General features: G+C 43.6%; 1 protein-coding gene across 3 annotated transcripts in view; it reads right to left on the bottom strand.

Moving 5' to 3' along the window:
- LOC142491457 (syntaxin-19-like) overlaps positions 1–16778 on the bottom strand; it is a 30200-nt gene that overhangs the window by 3941 nt on the left and 9481 nt on the right. The window contains exon 1 of one of the 3 annotated variants that reach the window (XM_075594070.1): positions 4447–4670. The exons of the other annotated variants lie outside the window; for them this stretch is intronic. The gene's annotated coding sequence lies outside the window, so the exon portion shown is untranslated. Of the gene's footprint in view, positions 1–4446; positions 4671–16778 lie in introns of those variants that run through there. 3 annotated transcript variants of the gene reach the window in all.

The following is a 16778-nucleotide window of genomic DNA, read 5'->3' as shown; positions in this document are numbered from 1 at the left end:
TAACTCTGTAGTATTAGATAATACTTACTACACTTTTTAAATTCAATTCTTAATGCCATTTTTAATGAGTTGCAAGATAATGAGCACCCTTTGATTTCTATAGCAGGTTTAGCCACCTCCCCAGCAGTGGAAGATCTATGCAACATTTTCCTGTTTGTGATCATTTGTTGCCAATATTCCCAGCAGTTTGAGCTGCAAACTGTAACAATAGATCAGTGTTTCCCAACTCCAGTCCTCAGGGAACCCCAACAGTTCAGGTCTTAAGGATATTCCTGCTCGAGCACAGGTGGCTCAGTCAAAATGACTGAGCCGCTGATTGACCCACCTGTGCTGGACCAGGAATATCCTTAAGACCTGACTTGTTGAGATTCCCTGAGGACTGGAGTTGGGAAACACTGCACCAGCTAATGTTACCTTAGTAATTTAAGACTACATGGTAGCTGCTGAGTTACACTGACTGAAGGATTGATTGAAACTGAAAGGCAGCCATTTAGTGAACCCTGGGAAGCAGAATCTTTGCTGATCGATTAGGAGAATGAATCGATCAGCAGCTTAGGTAATTAGTTTTCATATATTAAAACAATTTTTTTTTAAATGCCGCTTGGATTGCCTCTTTAAGCAGCAATATGGGTTACACTTTTACATTTATTAATTTATTTTTTTAATGCAGGATTGAAGCAAGGGGTCTCAGGAGCTCAACTGTGTTAATTTCACTCAGGCTACCCCCTGCTAACAGAGATACTTGCCTCTGCAGGGATGCTGGTATCTGCAGGCAGAGAAACAGTGTGCCTAACATAATGGCGGCGCTTAAATGTCCCACATCACGCGGGCCCATAGGAAGCCGTGACATCATCCGGTGTGGCTTCCTATTGGACGGCGTGACCTGGACCTTTAAACTCCTCCAAGATACAGCCACCCCCTACGGAAGAAAGTATCTCTGGAAGCAGGGTCCCTAGAGCAGGAATCAATGCAGCTCTGGAGACCCTCTTTTTTTGGGAGGGGGGGGGGGAGGAGGGGTGCGCAAACTGCTGAAAATAATTAATCAGCATCATTAGTGAGAAAATACATGTAAACCGTAAAACTACAACCTTCCAAGACCGTCCGTCTTCTTATTGCTGTTAAAATGTTAATCTGTGATGTTCAGGGTTTCCTGGGAACGCTTAAATTGCTCGTAAAGAAAATTCATTTGAAAGGCATGTGAAAGTAAACTTGAATGCCATATATAACTTTTGAGACATCATTTGACCCCCCCCCCCCCTCTTCTCTTGGGAAAAAAAGAAGCTCTTGAAGCCAGCTAGTTATATGTACTGTATTCTGAGCATTTAAAGAAAAAACATTGTTAAAAAGATTTGTATTTTTGCGACTGGTATATGTAAAAAAAGTGTTGGGGGTGGGGAATAGACTCTCTAAACATGTTATCAAGAATGAATAAAGCACGTTTTTCTCTCTCGTTTTCTTAACAGTTGGGTTTCAAAAGAAGACCCTGAAGAATTAGTGGTGCTTGTTGCTTACTCTGGAACAGTCTTCAACAATGATAATCAGTGGTAAGGTTTTATTTGTTAGAGACGAGTTTGTGAGAATATGCCTAGTATTGCCCTTTTTTGTGAATGTTGGTCAAAAGTGTTTGAAATTGTTACTGCTGGATAAGAAATTTGAATCCGTTATGGGAATAAATGTATTTATTTATAAAATGTTTTACCAGGGTGTAATACATTGAGTTACCTCTTGTTTTCAAGTACTGTATGTCCTGGGCACAGAGTTATGATGACAGATGCATGGTTACAAATACAGGGTTATATTAGGTGAACTGGGTTATACATTATATATAAAGACATTGCATGAACAGTTAAAGATGAAATATGTTATAGGCGTATGTAACCGTTACAGACCAGATTAAAATGTGAGACAGCGTTTAGTTTTGAAAGAAGATGAATTATAATATATATCTTAATTTCTTACCAAAATATTTACATGTCGACATATTAATACTGTATGTTGAGATAAATGAAGGTAAGCATTTCCACATGAATAATCACTTTATTAAAGTCCAGGTGAGGCAATCTATCCACATTAACTAAAACAGGGGGGTAATTACTATTTTTCTATAGTATGAATAGATGTACTTTTCCATTTACTTCATCTTTTTGCCTGCATACCAAGCATGATGGTCTTACTAATGCTTCAATATAACTGCTCAGTAATAAATGTTTTTTTTTCTTCTGGTGGTTGCTGCACTATAATCTGTCATTAGACTACATTGTTATAAGAGTGGGTCTGTTGGTTATTAGCATTCGTTTAGACATCGAGAAAAACCGGTTTGAACCCTTGATATTGCCAATATATTTGGGGCTACAATAAATAGAGGTTTTGATGAACAGGGATGTATAACATTGACTTAGTGGCTTGGTTTGCATGATAAAGAAATCTTGTCTGCCCTATATGAATACAAGCTGCAGTTCTACAATTTGTCTGCTCACATCTATACATAGAAACACTGTTTTTTGATTTGTAGGTATAATAGGTGTTGCTACCTTTTACTTGACCAATAAGTGGGTTCTTCCTAGACATAATCGAATATGCAGACTATAAAGGAAAGTGTTGGAATTATGATTTGTCCAGTTTAAGTATAAAATGTATTTGTACATACACACTGGGCTACACATACAATATCGTCAAAGAACATTTTAAGCTATAAACATTAAGACTTGTGATCATTTGGTAATTTCCATGCTAAGTGCTAAACAAACTGATTTCTTGGCGCGACACGCAGGTCACGTGAGTGGTTCACCCAATGTGGGTGAACAGCTCCGTTACGCCCCTAGGAACGCCCCCCACGGCCCATCGACCATGGCCAGGGAAAGCACCCGCTTTCCCACAGCCTCCGCGCAGGCACCATCAGAATCCTTTTGCAGCATATGTGCTGCTTGTGGCACTGTAGCTTTAGAGGAAAGTCTTTGTAATACAGGTAGTCCTCGCTATCCAATGTTTCACTTTACACCGAATGGCATATCCAATGCAACCGTATGGGGCGTTTTTCAATGCCGGAATGCGTTATCCGACACCTGAATGCGTTATCCAACGCTCACCGCCACTGATTAACATGGGACTCACTTTACAAAGGTTTCACTATCCAACGCTACTTCCAGAAGGGATTCCGTTGGATAACGAGGACTGCCTGTATGTTGGCTTTGTGTGTTGATCAGGAATGTAGCGGGCCCCTCTTATTGAAACTGCTGTGAAGTTTCTCTGTCCTTACTTGGACAGATTGTGGCTCCTTCTCAAACAGGGGAAGGATTGAGTCGCAGCATTTTGACTAGGAGCCAAAGTGTTTCTTTAACCTGCTTTATATAGTATAGGTCGGATATCCTTTTATGTTTGTACAATTAAAAGCAAGAAAAACACATCCTGGTCTGCTTGCCATATGCTCTGTGTAATAAAAATGCATCCAAAACTGACATCACCCGTTATCTGCCATTTCCGTCTTTCTCTTTTTATAAATACTGCTGTACATCACCTACATATAAGCCAGACTTGTTTTATGTGGAAGGGTTCAGGTTGTCACTGAATGAACAGATTTTCAGTTGATTAGTGTGAGTGACAAAGGATATGAAGGGGATATGGGGGTTGGTGTATTTTGTAGTTTTTGTGTGGTTTGCTTTTGAGTAATCCTCCTTTAATTTCCATCTGTACTATTTAGTATCTATTAATTGCTCATATTACCATCAACATTTTTACACATTACTAAAATATTTAAGAACGATAATATAACACAAATGCCATAGAGACATTTAGACCTACGTTTGTATCTGTATTGCTTTGACGATCGTCCAGTGCCGTGGCATGCTGGGATGTATAACAATGGTGGTGAAAACATCGCATAAATGCCAGGGGCTCAGCCACACATTACTGTATTGTGTTCCTGGTGACACACGCACCGTTGGGTCTAGACATAATCTTCCTCCTCTCCCTATACTTTGAATTTATTTACAACATCTTTCTCCAGGAATAAAGGTGTTTTTTTTTCTTGTACAATAAATCTCATTGCAGCAAAAGTAACAAGTTGAACATTTTTCAGGATGCTTTCTCCCCCCCCCCCCCCTTCCCTTATTTGTATCTTTATATCAGATGCACTTATTAGATTATAATGACTCCTGCATGAAAACGCCTGTTTGTCTTATGAATATGGTTGCTGCTATGTAAATAAAAAGTACACCTGCATACATAAAAATACAAGTATTCAAACTGGCATACACGTAACAGATAATTATAAAAACCTAAAATTAAAATACCGGCAGATGTCCTGTAAATTTTACCTATTCGTAACCTTGTTACTTCGAATTCTTAACTACATATGAATCCGTAAAACGAACAATCGGTTATAATATCCACAAGTTTGCTTCATAAATAATTGTATAGAATTCAAAACAAGAAATGTAACAAACTTACCTGTAAGTCCTATCGTCCCTTTAGGGCAATGTTGAGCAGCTATTGAATCATGTTACTGCTAATGGTAAAAGCTGGCATTGTAAGGCTTTTTGGGTTCAGACTATGTACGACTGACTTCAGTGTTGTGCTTCTTTCAGATCCACCAGGAAACCAAATGGTGAATGGCTGGAGAGCACCGAGTTTCATGTGATCTCATGCTTTGCACTTCTTACAAATTGAAGGAATCTGCTTCTGCCTGTTGCAGGCCAATGCTTTTTGGTTGGAGGCGGAACATTATTTTGTCAGTAACCAATCAAAGAAGGTGGCAGAAATCTATTGTTTACATACTTTGTACTTCTTCTGAAGGGAAAAAAAAGCATCTTGGTCTAAAGCTCTGGCAAACGAAGAGATGTTTTTACTTTTACAATATATATTTATTTGGCATTACACTGGTCTTCTTTTTTTGACAGATACGTATTATAATACTGACTTTCCAACGAACGGGTTAAAATGACATTTTATTTTAAGTGAGAGAGACCAGACCGGTTTGGTTAGTTCATTTATTGACAATGCTCACTTTTTATGTTTGACGTTTAGCAGCCTGTTGAACAGTAAAACTTGTGTGTGTTAGATGCTGGATTAGATGCCAGTTCCCAGCCGTTTTCTGTTTCTTTAGAAACAACTGGACATTTACAGTAGAATTTGTACACTAACCTTGCCGTGTTTTTGTAGTTTAAGGGGAAATATGGATTTTGTGCAGATTTGAAAACTTTTCAACACACACACACACACACACACACACACACACACACACACACACACACACACACACACACACACACACACACACACACACACACACACACACACACACACGTCTTCTATTTAAGCTGTAAAGAGCATACATTTCTTCATATGATCATACTTTAAAACCACTAAACAATGTTATATATGTTATGCCACTGTGCTGCTCCAAAATGCGCTTATAGCGACGGCGATGCAACGTCGCTTCAAAACAATTGTATTGTTGCCATTGCGTGTGCTTATAGTGGACGCGATGGAGCGACAGCGCTACCAAAATCCTTGTAGTCACTAGAATTTGATTTTGCAGAGAAGGTCTCCTCGTGACTGCCTATTAGCCAATCACATAGCCTCTATGCCTCCCCCTTGCTGACGTCATTCCCCTTGTAGCCAGAGACGTCTCCAAACCTGATTACAACTTTTGCAATGGCGACGGGTGACGTCATCGGCACTATAAGCGCGGCCTTATTGGGCTGGTTGAGTTAAACATTTTACAGAGAAGTTAAAGATTTGACACATTTTTTTTCTTACGATATCAATGGATACACGAAAAGAGGAGAAAAACAAGCTACTAAAGACTCCTCTTTGTAGACACTGTAGTGGAATAGACAGGGTAAGAAGGGAACACTAAATATGTTCATGTAGCCCTTTCTGGTTTGGGCTAATATGTCTGCCCTCCTCCTGGCTGTAATCCTTGGTAAGGGCAGGTTGCCAGGAGTATTCATGGGTTTGCCCCACACCTCTGCAGCTCAGTGAGTCAAAAGAAGGTAGTGTAATCAGGCCTGGTGTCCAATCAGCGGCAAGAGGCTGGTTCTTACTGGATTTGTACTTAAGGGTCTGCACTTCCTGTATTTAGCAGTTGCCTCTACCGTTAGAGAGGCTGGTCTACCCGAGAGCAGTGTGCAGGGCTCTGTACACTGTGTGCCCTCCCTTAGGGGATCGGTGGGAGACTGTTCCCCTTACTCTACCAGAGAGTAAGGGAAGAGTTAGTACTGCTCCTAGTGGCCTCTGGCTGGGAGTGTAGTCCAGGACATCCTGAGGGTGCAGGCCCTAGTTCTGCTGAGTGACTGCTGTGCTCTGTGCATAGTGAATAAAGAGATACTGTTTACTATACTTCTGTCCTGAGATTGAAATCTATTGGGAAGAAGGAGAACGAGACTCAAGCAGGGATTTCTCCCCTTATGCTGGGGACTGCAAGAGATGGAGGTGCTGTCACGTGAGTAAGAATTCATATATGCCTCAGAAGCCTGTCCTGTTGCTATCCCCTACCACCATGCGGGAGACTCAGGGCTACTGCAAGTGACCAGCATAGTTTTCCCCATAATAGACCCTATCTGCGATGGGGGGGAGGGAGAGAAACAGGGTTACATTTGGAGGCGCTGCTGAGATGCTGAGAGCATCAGGACAGGCTTTCAGCGAAGCAGAACTGAAAGTTCCGAATGTATGCTTCCAGAGCAAGTGCTAAGGAAGGAGGGAATCTAGGTGTAGTCAGGAGGCACATAAACCTTGCAAAGCACGACCTAGACTAGCCCTAAAGGGGTGAATAGATCTGGAGACAAGGCTATAGCTGTTTTAGTCAAACCTGAGGCGGGTAATCGGGATTCCTAGAAGGAGGTGTACCTGGGTGTTCCAGGAGCCACTGAGGGAAGGATCTGTGAGGTACTGAAAGCCAAGAGGGGGAGATGCCCAAGTACTATAGGGAGAAGCCAAGGGTACTTCTAGTCAGTAACCAGACTATAACCACAGAGCACTTGCATTGGTCTGCAATTGTTTGCAGTATGCTGCATGAGGGAGTTCTGTCAGCCTGGGGTATAGAGATGTCCCACTGGTCAGAGTCTATCATGGATTGCAGTCGTAGCAGGAGAGTGGGTCCCCTACCAAATTGTGAGGGTCGTTCTATGCTGAAGCACGTTAGTTCACCTAAGATGGCGTCTACCCAGCAAGGGAGTACCTGGCGTGGACTAAGTGATCTAAAATGGCAGTTCCCGCCATGTCTGGATGGCGCACGTGCTGCGTGCAACCAGGCTGCAAGAAAATTATTTGCAAAGATCTGTCCGATTTTGGCGCGAAAGCCAAAGCCCCACCTTTGCAAGATGAGTGGTGTGAAAGCAGGAGCCCACCTGCTCCATGACTGGCTCAGAGCAGAGCCAGGGCCAACCCCTGATGCCGAGTGCCCCTCCTCTAATCTCCACTAGAGGGAGGGGGCACAATGAGAGCCAATCCCAGAGCTCTACCCAGGCTGAAGGAGGAGCCGGATGTGAGCTGCCACACCATCAGTCCTTCCTAGCTGGCGAGCAAGAAGGAGCTGTTTGTCGAGCTCTTGTATCCACAACTGCCCGAGCTACAGAAATTATGGCGTGTCGGCTAACCTCCTACCAACTTCCAGGAGGCTTCCTGGTGGTGGAAGTAGGAGACAGAGAGTTCCTAAGTTGTCTGTGTCTGCAGTGCAGACTACCTGGGGATGAATATGGAAAGTAGGCCAAGCGCTCAAATGCAGGTGCAATGAATAAAATAAGCCAAACCACTAAACCAGGGTACTAATGAGAATAATATAGTACTTAATGTGCAATAGTATGGGTACTATCCTCCTGAAGACAGGTGGTAGATGGTACAAGCCCACTAACCCTCAGTCTCATCGGCAGGTTCCCCTGAAAATCAGCAATACTCACATCCTGGTAGTAGGTAGGCAAGCTGTGCAGCTACAGATATGCAATAACAGGAAAAGGGAGACCAAAAAGCGCACCAGCAAAAACGGAGCAGGAAGGACCCAAAATGAAAAAAATGATTAAAAGGGCACTTTAATGTGACAGAAGACCCATCCAACGCGTTTCGAACATCACAGCGTTCTTTTTCAAGGATAAAACACAATATACTAACATCCATTAAATACCCTCTTACCTGTGGGCCGTTTCGCGCCAAAAAACGGAACCTGATGACGTCATGACGCTACGCGCGTCATCGCGCATGCGCAGAGCGACCTAGTGTCGTTCTAAGGGCAAAAGAAGTCCCACAGGCAGTGTGGCCATATTAGTTAAGGGCAAGCCATAGAGTATCATAGACCCAATGAATGCAATAAACCTCCCCATGAAGTTTACTCGCAGTTCTAATCACTGCGCATGCGCATCACGGCGATTCAAGTGCCAAAAAATAAAATCAGAAAATTAAGAAAAATTAGAAAAAAGGGAGGGGAAAAGCATCATGTACAAAAGGGAAAATATAAAAACAACAATGATGTAGCAGACATTTTAAGCTAATACATAAAGGAAAACATAGGGGTATAAAGCATATAGCCACGAATATACAAAAAAATAGAATAATTAGAAGCATCTAAATGACATGAAAAAACATGTAAAAACATGAATAATATATCACATATCATGTATAATCTAGAACCTAGGAACCAGGGAAATGTGTCCAAATATAGTACATGTAAAACATTGTATAGTAAAGCTAAAATGAACACAAAACATAAAAAACAAGTGTATTAAATACTATATGAAACTTTTCAGGGCTAATTTGATCAATCCATTTATCGTAAAGCAAAATTGACTTTTATAAATTAGCGTATAACAAGAAATGGGTTAACTACCAGTCAATATTCAGAACTTATTAATAAGCAAAATTGACTTATATAAAATAGCATGTGTTAGCTGACAGTCAATATTCAGACCCATAGGGAAGCGCGTTTGGAGGGTAAAGATCCAATACGCCTCCCTACGGTTCAGAAGGTTGACATGATCACCTCCTCTGGATTTACAGTTAACTAATTCAATTCCCAGGAAGGAAAAATTCCTTGTTCCTCCCTGACCACATTCTGTGAAGTGTTTGGAAACAGGATGATTAGTGTCTTTCAATCTTATGAGCCTTAGATGCTCTAACATCCTGACCTTAAGGCGTTGCCCCCGCTGCCTACTACAGCGTCCGCTGTGGCGGACGCTGCGCGCACGAGAGCCCTCCCCGCAATGGCGCCGGGCCCGCTGCGAGGGGGGGCTGCAGCGCTCACGCGAGAGCTACTCCTGCTTTCAATAGAATTGAGAGCAGGACTCGCGTCGAGCGATTAGGCACGCCCCCCGGCGGTTCAGCCAATGAGGGCAAACCTGCTGGGTGACGTCATGGCCACGCCCCCGTCACTCCTCTGCCTCGCCCCCCCCCCCCCCGTCTCTCCTCCTGCAGTGAGCTGCAGATCGGGGAATCGGCTGAACGCGCCGCCAAAAGCGCGGGCGCGCGTTACAGCTGAGATACCGGGGCCTTAGCCTAAGAGCTCTAATCGTTCTACCCACATATCTTTTGCCGCAACCACATGTTATGAGATAAACGACAAATTGACTTTTACAATTTATGAAACTGTTGATATAAAATTCCTTATTTTTAACTTTATTCCCATCATGTGGCTGCGGCAGGACATATTGTAGAAAACTTTTTGCTGGCTTCATGTGTTTTCAAATACTACAGGAGCCACATTTAAAGGAACCCCTGGTAACAAAAGGTCTTACAGACCCAGGAGTAATAAGATCACTTGGTGAGACATAAGATCCAATTGTTCTCGCTCTACGGTATACAAAGGTAGGACCAGATTCAACATATTTTTTAAGTACAGGGTCCATGGATAGGACATTCCAATGTTTGGAGATTATAGAATTAATTTTTCCACTTTGTTTGTTGAACTGTGAAATAAAAAGAGGACATTTATTTTTAGACTTTACCAATCCATGTGCACCCTCTTTATTAATATGTGTCTCCTTGTTGTAACCAAGACGAGAATCCCCAATTGAATATGTGGGTAACAATGACACCCTCTCTGTTTGTACTGCATTATTAAAAGCAACTGCTATATGGGATTTAGAATATCCCCTATCCAAAAACCTCTTTGTCAGATCCTCAGATTGAGAAAGAAAACTACCTAAGGTAGAGCAGTTTCTTCTCAGTCTGAGGAACTGTCCCTTGGGTATGGCCTTTATTATATGAGATGGATGGCAGCTGTCCGCCCTAAGGAATGTATTTCTTGCGTTTAATTTCCTATAGACATCAGTTTGGATTGTTTTGTCAATATCCACAAATAATTGTAGATCCAGAAATTCAATGTGATGAAAATGAAAATTTAATGTAAATTTTAGGTTGTATATATTGTCATTAAGATAAGAAACAAAGGTGTGAAGTGTAGTGACATCCCCTTTCCAAATAATAATTAATTCATCCACAAACCTTTTATAAAAAACAATATTGTGACGAAAGGAATTAGTGCTCGAATATATAAAAAGTGCTTCCCACCACCCCATAAATAAATTTGCAAAAGAAGGAGCAAAGCTCGTGCCCATAGCAGTGCCAATTAATTGTAAATAAAATTTGTGATTAAATGTGAAAAAGTTGTGCGTGAGCACAAAATTAATAGCGTCCCAAATAAAAGCCGACTGAAAGATTGAAATTTCTGGTATCTCAATAAATTGGCGAACAGCTGCCATCCCATGATCATGTTGTATAACTGAATTCAGAGAGGTAACATCAAGTGTCACCCACAAATAATTGTTGTCCCAATTGACATTTTTGATCTGATCAAGAAGATCACCAGAGTACCGTATAAATGAGGGCAATTTCCTAACGAATGGCTGAAGAAAACCATTAACATATCTTGACAAACCATCTCCCAAAGATCCAATACTGGAGACAATTGGACGACCAGGAGGGTCGACCAATGTCTTATGGGTCTTTGGGAGATGGTGGAAGATAGGAACAATGGGATGTGATGGTATGATGTATTTAACCTCTTCCTTGGACAAAACCTCCATAATAACACCTGAGTCAACCAGTTCAGTAAGGACATCCAAGAAGTGCGGGGTGGGATCGGCGGGTAGTACCCGGTAGGCAGGCCATCATCAAGTTGGCGTAATGCCTCCCTGACGTAACCCTCTCTACCCTGCACCACCACTGCACCACCCTTGTCCGCACTCTTAATGACCAAAGCATGATTACTTTTCAGAGATTTTAAAGCTAAACGTTCACTTTGATTCAAATTGTCATGATCTATACGTAATTTCTGATTTTATTTTTTGGCACTTGAATCGCCGTGATGCGCATGCGCAGTGATTAGCACTGCGAGTAAACTTCATGGGGAGGTTTATTGCATTCATTGGGTCTATGATACTCTATGGCTTGCCCTTAACCAATATGGCCACACTGCCTGTGGGACTTCTTTTGCCCTTAGAACGACACTGGGTCGCTCTGCGCATGCGCGATGACGCGCGTAGCGTCATGACGTCATCAAGTTCCGTTTTTTGGCGCGAAACAGCCCACAGGTAAGAGGGTATTTAATGGATGTTAGTATATTGTTTTTTATCCTTGAAAAAGAACGCTGTGACGTTCGAAACGCGTTGGATGGGTCTTCTGTCACATTAAAGTGCCCTTTTAATAATTTTTTTCGTTTTGGGTCCTTCCTGCTCCGTTTTTGCTGGTGCGCTTTTTGGTCTCCCTTTTCCTGTACCGTGGGATGAACCCAGTACTACCGCGAGGTGTCCGCAGTGTGGGATATACTACCTATGGCTGGTAGAACCGTTCCCGCCAGTTGTTGCCCAGCCGGATGGCTTGAAAGCAACACTAATCGAAGTGGATAGCCTCGATGTTACCACCAACGTGGGCCCGTGCGCCCTACCTGGTGCTCCAGGGGGTCCGTGTACCCCGGTTCCAGAGGCGGAAACCGTGATGGTGGAACCCAAGAAGGTGACTGTCCAGGGAGAATGGGGATCGCTATCGCTGGTGGTACCGGAGCGGGACCGTTTCGTACCGATTGCAGTCAGTGAATGAGAGGGGCCACGAAGTTGTTCCCCTACGGAGGTGTCCCTGCCTCATTCGTCGTACAACGACCATGACAGCGTGTCATCTGTGGTGATGCGCCAACCGGCGGACCACTCCAACAGTGCTGTAAACAGACGACCACTTACCAGTGATGTGGAGCGGGTGAGCCTGGATATCCCATGACAGGTGCTGGTGTGGCCTGAGCCACGTAGAAGCCCCACGGCCGTGGAGGCTCCTAGTGTCATCGAGGAGGTCCCCTTGGCTGCTCCAGAGGACCAGAAGACCATCCCGAGCCAGCGGAGTGGTGAGAAACCATCCCCTTACTCCCGACAGGCTGCTGCGGAGGAGTCTGGAGACGAGGCCCATCCTGGTGCCTACTTCAGAATGACGAGCGACACCAAGCTTCCGGTGACGTGCACTGCGGATGATGAACTTCCGGTGCAGGACCTGGACCTGTACCGGGATTCCGCGATGTCCCTGAATGATGACGTCACTTCCATGTCAAGTGCCGGAGTGGACCGGGACGGTGCTGCTACTGCTCCATTGAGCACCATTCCTTCCAAGGAGGACATGGAGAAGTACTTGCAATCTGTTGCGGGCTGAGAGAAACGGAGGTCTGTAGACCAGGACATTAAGAAGACTCCAACTGGTCGCAGCATAGCCCAACTTAAGGACCTTTTCCAGGACTCTGCCCCGTCCCAAACCCCACTTTCCAGTGTTCCTGCCATTGCCACTGCCCCGTCCAGCCCTGGTTCATGTCCTGGTCACTGGGGGTCTAAGAGTAAGACACCAAAAGCCCCCACACCATCCATGGACTGGCGGAATTGGGTGACAAGCGATGAGGGGTCGGAGGGGGAAATACCTGTGTCTAGCAAACTGCCTGTAATGAATCCTACTGTATTGAAGACTGTATTTAGGGGTAAACCCAAAAGGGTCAGTGTCTGGTGGGTCGGATACTTCAGGGGTATCGTCTAGAGTGGATACTGAGAAATCAGTACCTTCACCAGAGTCCACGGATCATAGTAGGAAATGGTGGTCTCCGTTATATCAAAGGCATTCGGTAGCTATGCCCGGTTTGTATTAATAGATGGAGATATAGTAGATCATTGGTGGGATGAAGGCGCTTACTCCACTGAGGAGGCTGCTGAAGAGCTCCGTAGGAGACTAAGGGCGATCCAGCAAGGGATTGTAACACCTAAAGGGCCTTCTATTCTGTATGATGAGATTGCTCCAGTGGAACCTTTATTCTGGGTACTGCCAGGAAAGGCCCATGGTAAGAAGCTGATTAAATTAAGCCGAGCAGACAGAGCCATAGTAGCCAGGTATAGGCAATCTCATGGCTATGAGTATCCATACGTGCCTGAGCCCATTATGTTGGAAATTGAGGAGAAAAGAGAGACCTTGCTCCGAGACGCAGTAATAGATTACCTGAGCTCTAAAAATAGTAACTCAGCGTACCACACTGAAGAGAGAATATGCTACCTCATGAGGGTCTAGAGTGTAGGGCGGAACATTTTTATGCATACGATTGTGAACCGTTCTGAAAATGGTCCTCCCCAGACTTATTTTGCAAAGGTGGTTGACCACAATGGTCGTACCGTAAAAAAACCTGACCCTAGACATTATTATTAAAAAGGATTCTCTATGTTGGAGACATCCCAGTTGTTATCACCATCCCGGGTGGGTGGGTTTGTAAACTGCAGGTACTATGATGGCATACTATGTACACTGTATTGTTTGATATATTTGTTGCAGGTTCTTCACCTACAGGATGGCCCAGCAAATTTAGGTCCAAGTGGGGACCAGTGGATTCCACCAGAGGGAGAGTGTAGCCCTGTCTGGTTTGGGCTAATACATCTGCCCTCCTCCTGGCAGTAATTCCTGGTACGGGCAGGTTGCCAGGAGTAATCATGGGTTTTCCCCACCTCTGCAGCTCAGTGAGTCACAGAGAAGGTAGTGTAATCAGGCCTGGGGTCCAATCAGGGGCAAGGGGCTGGATCTGTACTTAAGGGGCTGCACTTCCTGTATTTAGCAGTTGCCTCTACCATTAGAGAGGCTGGTCTACCCGAGAGCAGTGTGCAGGGCTCTGTACACTGTGTGCCCTCCCTTAGGGAGCGGTGGGAGACTGTTTCCCTTATGCTACCAGAGAGAAAGGGAAGAGCTAGGACTGCTCCTGGTGGCCTCTGGCTGGGAGTGTAGTCCAGGAACATACTGAGGGTGCAGGCCCTAGTTCTGCTGAGTGACTGCTGTGCTGTGTGCATAGTGAATAAAGAGATACTGTTTACTATACTTCTGTCCTGAGATTGAAATCTATTGGGAAGAAGGAGAACGAGACTCAAGCAGGGATTTCTCCCCTGATCCTGGGGACTGCAAGAGAGAGATGGAGGTGCTGTCACCGTGAGTAAGAATTCATATATGCCTCAGAAACCTGTCCTTTTGCTATCCCCTACCACCATGCGGGAGACTCAGGGCTACTGTTTATCAGCAGGTATGCACCACACTACTCCAAGTGACAAGCATAGTTTTCCCCGTAATAGACCCTATCTGCGATAAGTGGGGGAGGTTAACAGGGTTACATTCATATGAAAAGGAAGTGTATTTTATTAAGTGTAACTCCATGGAGGGGAAATATTATGTTCCATACTCTTCAAAAAAGATTGATTTACTGCTTTTTCGTACAATACTGCATTTTTCTGGCTGGTAAAAATGTATTCGTATTGACGTTGTAGTCTGAAAATGGGAACATACCCATGCGTGTAGATTTTGGAAATACTTTGCAGTTCTGTGTGAATTGTTGACTCCACGTCATCCTTTTTCAGACGGATAAATCATTGACTTTGAAAGTTGACCGAACCTTTGGCCTTTCCCACAGATGTTCTCAAACAGCCACTGGATACTCTTTTCCTGCTATGAATCTGACATGGCACAAATATTTGAAAAAGTGTAGATTTTTTGTAAAAATTACTTTTTTTCGTGTTTCATCCTGAGCACATTATAAAATCCTTCAACGGTTTTTGACTTTGGAAAGTAGTGATGTTAGTGGTTTGGTGATGACTATAAATATATAGCTTTATAAATCATCTGCATGCTTGCACGTTTGGAATTCTTTCCTCCGCTAGGTACGAGCTGCTATCATCCTCCTCACAAAAGCATCATTTCATTATATCATTTTGTTTTTATGTTTTTGGCACTAGAATTGAAGTTTTTTTAAAATATAATTTAACATCTAAAAACAGTTGTACTAATGACTGATGGCAAACTGATTTATGTATATACACAGACAAACGGCACCACCCTACAATATCTATGGCAATATAATGGGTGCACGTGGACATAAGGAATCCCTAATTCGTAAAAAAACAAGTCATACATAAATTCCTCAATTGTCCTCAGCTCTCCATAAGTTTAAAGTCTTAGGCTGGGGCCATATAGGGGGGGAGCCGTGCTGGACCACGCTGACGCTGAGGCCAGGCGATCGGGATGCGGGGGGAGGTGGTGGGAGGCGGGGCAGTGACGTCGCTGGGCCAATCGCCCGCAACGCACTGACGTCAACGTCACGGCGCAGACGTCACGGCGCCGTGACGTTGACGCTGCTTCGTGCTGATTGGATGTTTTCAGCCGACAGCGCGCTGAAAAACAGCTTGGCTGTCGGCTGAAAAATCCAACTTGTCAGCACGCCTGCGGACGCTCGCGTGAGCCCTCTCTCAAGGCATCTTCATTGAGGATGCAGGGGCTCAGCGCGGAGCGTCCGCACGGCTCAGCGCAGCCTGTCCTTCTATGGACTCGGCCTTAGAGGGGTATCTACGACTCCCCAACAATAGAAGCTCTAGTAAACAATCACCCTGAAGCGTTTACGTTGCCCCCTGCTCATTTAGCTCCCCTGCTCATTCATTTCTTGTGCACTTATTTTTCTAACCCCTTAGTGATTGTTGTGTAATTTTTATTTATCCTCTGCACTTTGTTTCATTTGTGCGTTGGTGTTGTAGTGCTGGTTTAGTTACTGTATGTATAGAAGTCTGTAGATCATTCTCATGCATAGTTGTGCTTAGGCATTTACAGTACTTATTTGCGGTCTTGATGCTGTGTGATTTTTTTTTCTTCACGTTTGTAGATTGTGTATATGAAATAAATTTGTACTTTCCACCCTATTTTTGTTTTAATTGTATCCAGTGTTTATTAAATTCGTTTTGGGCTAGTGTACTAGAGCTTCTATTGTTAGGGAGTCGTAGATACCCCTCTAAGACTTTAAACTTATGGAGTGCTGAGGACAATTGTGGAATGTTCAAACATATATGTGTGATCAGCACAATTGTGAATTAAACCTGTTCATTGTCTTGTTCATTTGATTAATTAGAATGGATAAGACCCCAAGACACTAAACCATTCAGGAATGTTCTTTACAGATGCTGTGAAACTAACTGCACAATGCCTGTCTACTACTGAAATTCCGGATTAGATTGAGTGAGAAAGGAACACATTCTTCTTTCTTTTTTTTCATGAGTTTCATTCTAGAAGGAAATATGTATCGAAGGCATTTACCTGCACAGTTGGTGCAAGAAACAGTCACGGGTAAAGGGAAGAGAGAAAAATCCTACTGAATGCTGTGCTTTGATGCATTTTGTAGAATCTGTTTAAATGTTTACTACAAAGCGATTGCATGGCACCATATTCTTTAGCATTAAGAGGAAGGTACTGTACTATCTGGTACTTAGACATTTATCAGCAAACATTACAGTTGGGGTGGAATGTGTAACTTGTGTTAGTGG

Source organism: Ascaphus truei, chromosome 3, assembly GCF_040206685.1.
Source record: "Ascaphus truei isolate aAscTru1 chromosome 3, aAscTru1.hap1, whole genome shotgun sequence".
Lineage (NCBI taxonomy): Eukaryota > Metazoa > Chordata > Amphibia > Anura > Ascaphidae > Ascaphus > Ascaphus truei.
Note: the sequence above shows the minus strand (reverse complement) of the source record. Positions and strands in the feature narration are given on the sequence as shown.